This window comes from Sorex fumeus, unplaced genomic scaffold (assembly GCF_029834395.1).
Source record: "Sorex fumeus unplaced genomic scaffold, SorFum_2.1 ptg000037l, whole genome shotgun sequence".
NCBI classification, from domain to species: Eukaryota; Metazoa; Chordata; class Mammalia; order Eulipotyphla; family Soricidae; genus Sorex; species Sorex fumeus.
This window is the reverse complement of record NW_026606094.1, coordinates 38,480,345-38,486,344: the sequence shown is the minus strand read 5'-3', so window position 1 is coordinate 38,486,344 and position 6,000 is coordinate 38,480,345.

Below are 6,000 nucleotides of genomic sequence, written 5' to 3'. Positions count from 1 at the left end.
CGCCTTACAAGTGGCCAACATGGCGGACCCGAGTTCGATTCCTCCGCCCCTCTCGGAGAGCCTGGCAAGCTACCGAGAGTATTCGATATGCCAAACACAGTAACATACTTGGGCTTTTATTGATAAATCTTATAAATTTCTTGGAGTATAGTTTCACATCTCTAATCTGTGTATAAATCACTGCACCCTTTAAAGTGCTAGTTTCATCATGCTATAAAATGAACTCCTCTATCCATTCCTCCCTGCTCACTTCCTCTTCCTCTCTGGTAGCCATATTTATACAGAGTTTAAGATTTATGATTGCATTTTGTCAGTTTGTTTTGGTTATGTACAGTTTACATATGAGTGAAACCATTGGAAGTTTTTCACTTTCTGACTTATTTCACTCATTGTTTACCTTAAGTTCCATCCATGTTTCTGCAAAAGCCACTGTCCTCCCATTGTTCATCGATTTGCTTGAGTGGGACCAGTAACGTCTCCATTGTGAGAATTATTGTTACTGTGTTTGGCATATCGAACACATCACAGGTAGCTTGCCAGGCTTTGCCTTGCGGGCGAGATACTCTAGGTAGCTTGCCGGGCTCTCGGAGAGAGAAAGAGGAATCAAACCTGGCTTGGCTGGGCCGATGGCTTTCAAGGCAAATGCCCTACCGCTGTGCTGTCGCTCCAGAGGACAGCACAGCACAACTGCAAAAGGCACAATTTCATAATGCTTAATGGCAGAGCTTTGTTTCATTGTTTATGTGTATGCAATTTCTTAAGTCATTCTTTGATGGGCATATAGGTTGATGCTTTGGCAATTATGGATAATGCTGCTAGGAATATAGAGGTGAAAATAGTCTTTCACATTAGTGTTTTGATAATTTTAGATAAAGTTGTTGGGATTGGTATTGTTGCATCATGCATTGGTTACATTTTTAGTGTTTAAAGTATTCTGAATACCCATTTTCCAAAAAGCACACATTAACCCTCCTAGCAACTACATTTGCACGTTTGTTTTTCTCAGCATCATTTCCAACTCTTGTTTCCAAGTCTGTTTGATACAGTCTTTATCATGAGTCATTGGTAATTTACTGTGGTTTTAATTTACTTTCCCCTAATGATTAGACATGTTGAACATTTTTTATATGTCTTTGAAGTATTTATTCAGGTGTTTAGACATGTTTAGTCAGGTCTTTAGACATGTCGAACATCTTTTCATATGTCTTTGAAGTATCTGCTCAGGTCTTTAATCCATATTTTGATTTTTGATTGGGCTGTTTCTGTTTTGTAGTTACTGAGTTGTGTGACTTTAAACATATTTTGAATATCAATGCCTTATAACATATGATATGCAAATAACTTCTGATTTATAAGCTTCCTGTGTGTGTGTTTGTGTGTGTGTGTACTTGTTCCTTTTTTTTTTTTTTTGGTTAGACTTTTTTTATGTTGCCGATGTTGAACCCAGGACCATCATAAAGTTCAAAGCATGTCCTCTATCACTGAGCAACTTTCTTAACAAGGATATTCTTCCTCATGAAACTATAACATTTTTTAGAACCTCCTTTGTGAAGAAACCTTTGCTGACTTACCATTGCAGACCATGATTTGGAAGGATATGTGATACAACATTGTCTCATAATAATGCTATAAATAACTTATTTGAAAAGGTCATAATAAATATAGTACTCTATAAACAATTTGTGTCTTGCATTGGATGAAACAAAAATAAACATGAAAACCTTTTACTTTGAGGCCTTTCCTACCCTTCTCCTTACCACAAATGCATTTTGATAAAGTAATAAATTGAATGAAGGCTTTAAAATTTAGATTCTTAGGATGGTGAACAGCAATAAAGGTTTTCCTACAAATGCCATATTCACTTGATGTAGTAGAATTAAATGTTTCATTTTAGTCAAATTTTACATAAAAACAAAAATGGTTAATATAACTATGTTATTCTTAAATAAATAAAAGGTAAAGTTCAATCCTAGCAAAATCTTAACAAATCACAGATGACACATTATTGGTTTATTAAGGACATTATTGGTTTATTAAGGACATGGAGGTAATTTTGATAATCCTTTAGAGTGCACTTCAGACCTGCTTTTTGATTTATTTCTCTAGAAATGACCTTAATATAGACTTCTAAGACTTTCTTCATAGTTTCTGGCTCTTAAAAATCAAAAGATATAAATTAAATATCTCATTCATTTATAAGGTTTTTTCCTATCCTATATGTATGTCAGTTCATTTTTCTGCAGTAGTGTAGAGAAAGTTATCAAAGTAGCCTGTGTTGGTGGAGAAGAATAACTGGAACAAGAAAATGTAGGAAGAAACAGCAACCAACTTACAGCTCAAAAATATTATTATATTGGCGCTGGAGCGATAGCACAGTAGGGAGGGTGTTTGCCTTGCATGCGGCCCACCCAGGTTCAATTCCCAGCATCTCATATGGTCCTCCAAGCACTGCCAGAAGTAATTCCTGAGTGCATGAGCCAGGAATAACCCCTGAGTATTGCCAGGTATGACCCAAAAAAGCCAAAAAAATTATCATATTAAGGGGATATTTTACATAGTTTTGTATTGTGTTTTGTTCTGCATAATAAAAAGTGGCATAAAGAATGTATATATTTTATTGTTATATGTCTATTTTTTGCATATATAATAGATATTGAAATTTGAGATGTGGAATGTATAATCAGGACTGTAATTCCAATGACCTGAAAATTACTTTTTTTTTTTCAGGAGAGGTGGGGCACACACAGCAGTGCTGAGGAACAGCTTTTGGTGTGGTGCTTGGGATTGCTCCTGACTCTATTTGCTAGGATTGTGTAGTACCAGGGGTTGGATCCTGGCATCCGATACTCAAACCATGCACTCCAACCCTTAGAAATATCTCCTCAGTCTACTTCATTTTTTTTACTCTATTTTAAGTTTTTATTTGTTTTTGGGGACACATCTGGCAGTACTAAGGGATACTTCCAGCATGGTGCTGTGCTAGTGGGAAGGGGGAGGTGATCAATTGCTCCTGGCAGTGCTCAGGTCAGGGAAGAAGTAGGTCCCACAGCATGCAAAGCTGGTGCACTGACTCTTTTTTAAATCACTGTGAAATACAGTTACAAAGCTTTCATGTCTGAGTTTCAGTTATACAATGATCAAACACCCCTCCCTCCAGCAGTGCACATTTTCCACCACCAATGTCCTCAGTATCCCCCCACCCCATCCCAACCCTACCCCTGCCTCTATGCCAGACAATTTTCCCCATACTCTCTACTTTTGGGCATTATGGTTTGCAATATAGATACTGAGAGGCTATCATGTTTGGTAACAGGTTATTATGTTTGGCAACAGGACCTTCCTATGTACAATTAATATTTGAAAGATTACATTCTGGGAGGGGGCGGGGAACCACTGAGTCTCATATAGGGCTTCCTGATGACTCTTGGTTTATATATTTTTGGTTCTAAATAAATGTTCTCCATGACAGCTATTACTGGTGATGAAGCCTATTCAGCAATGAATTATTTTGTAATCAGGCGTATTGCTATCTGTCAGAAGTACACTGTTAACCATCTGCTGTCTGTCTTCCCTAACATGAGAAACTAGTGTCCATTTGGAAAGAAATTGGCCATTTCATTCTGTTTCCTTTACAGATGTCTCAGAGTCAATACACAGAACGTGGCTGAGAAGGAATTTAGGTGGAATTATTAAAATCTGTGATGGTTACATTTAGCCTACATTTCAGTTAAGTGAGTGATTCATACTTCATGTCTATTTCAAGTAGCTAAAACTAACACTATATTAAGCCATACTAAAAGCTCTCTCATATTGCAAACCTTATAGTCGCTATAAGCAGCGTAATTAGTACTATACTGATTTTAAAAATATCCTTTTAAACTGAATCCTGGGTCTGCCACTCTTGTTTGCTTAAAAGTTGTGCATTGTAGAAGCTCTTGTGGTACTCACATGCCAGTCAGGGCCTTCTCTCTCAAGAAATCAGATCAAGATCGCCTCAAATGCCCAATTCTGAAGTCTAGTTACACTGAAAGCCTTCTGCAGGTACTCAGAATTTTTCAGTTATGGCTCTCTCATCTTTTAGTTTTAAATCTATGCATCTATTTAATTTTACCTTAAATAAACAAGTCTCTTTACCAGAAAGCATAGAAGTTCTCATTCCAAATATGTAGAGGTTTAGCATGGATTTGATCTGAATTCAATCCTTGGCATCCCATATCATCCCCAAGCACTGCCAGGAATATTTCCTGAGTCCAGAGCCAGGAGTAACCCCTAAATATCTCTGGGTGTGACCCAAGAGTTAACAACAAACAAACAAAATAGCCCGAAAATATAGAGGCTTTATAGAAGAGTTAGACTTCAAAGATGAGCTATAAACTTCTAGCTTTACTTGGCATCTTTTTTCCCCCACTTTTTTCTCTCCTGTCTCTTGGGAACAGGTAATTCCTCTTCTTGCCTCATACATAACATCTTAGTGAACGAATATGCATGATCTTAATCAAGCTCTTATATTAAGTAAGATCTGGGAGACTTACTCTTTATTATGTCTGTTCTCCTGTAGTAAGATATTTGAGGGCTAAAATAAAAATCATATTTCTAGCCGTCTATATAGCTAAGGACCATTAGATGACTATCACTTTGACAAATATTATGTAAGCAAAATATATATGTACAAAGGAATGATTCTATCCTCTTTTTTCTCTCTTCTTTCTGATTGGAATATAGATGTGCTCCATATAATGAGTCATCATGAACAATGCAGGTAAAGCATCAGGAATAATGGCGTAGCAAATAGATTGACATCATGAAGTGCCTATTTCTGTCTTTGACTATTCTCTGGGTGTTACTTGAGAAACAAACTTTTCTCCTTCTTAATTAATTTATATGTTGTGTGGGCGTTTGCCTTGTGCACAGCCAGCCCAAGCCGGGTTCAATTCCTCCACCCCTGTTGGAGAGCCCAGTAAGCTACCAAGAGTATCTCGCCCTCACCGCAAAGCCTGGCAAGCTACCCATGACGTATTGGATATGCCAAACACAGTAACAAGTCTCACTATAGAGACGTTACTGGGCCTGCTCGAGCAAATCAATGAACAACGGGAGAACAGTGCTACAGTGCTACAGTGAATATTTCTACAGCTCAGTAGTCATCCTAATCCACAAGGGCCATTCAAGTTTTGCCTTTAGTTCAGAGGCAGTTCTGAAGACACTGGGCTCTTTCTAAGAAAAGCTGTGGCCTGTGGGAAACAATATTTTCTTCCTCTCCTACTGGTTCTCCCTCTCTTATCAAATTTTCTGTAGAAGGGCATTATGAGTGATGTTTCTTAGGTAGAGATATGAGAGTAAGTGCACTGCAAGCAGAGAAAAATTTGCTAAGTAAATATTCAGGAAAATGCAGAGTGTTACTAGGGGGAATACTGATGGAAAATAGAGAAATTCTGGTAAACAAAGTTATGAATCTGATGTGGCTCTACTAAGGCAATGGTGGCTTTTGTTGCTTTATTTTATACAAAATCCCTAATCTCTAAAGTTTCAAAATGATTTTAGTGGTCAGAGATATAGTACAAGGTTTAAGATACTTGCCTTGAAGGTGGGAGACCCTGGTTAGATCCACTGTACCACATATTTCCCCAAGAACTTTCAGGGTTTTTTGAGCACAGAGCTAGGAGTAAGTACTGAGCACTGCTGGATGTGACCAAAACCCCCTAACCACATAAATTATTAGTTCACCACTTAATGGATTGACAATTGGGGCTTGCAGTAATCACTAGGCTTTGTTATTTCAGCTTGGTTTATTTATGCAGCTGAAGTCAACTTGAAAGATCAACTGGGATTGGAAGGCCTCACTTGTCTAATTTATAGGCAATGTGGTTTAGTTCTACTCCGTATTATCCCTTTAGTTCTATATCTTAGGCTTGTTCATATTTCAACAGTGTTTCATGAGTGTCAAAGAGAACAAGCCTCAATGCTCAAGCCTCTGTTTATTTCATATTATCAAATCATTAC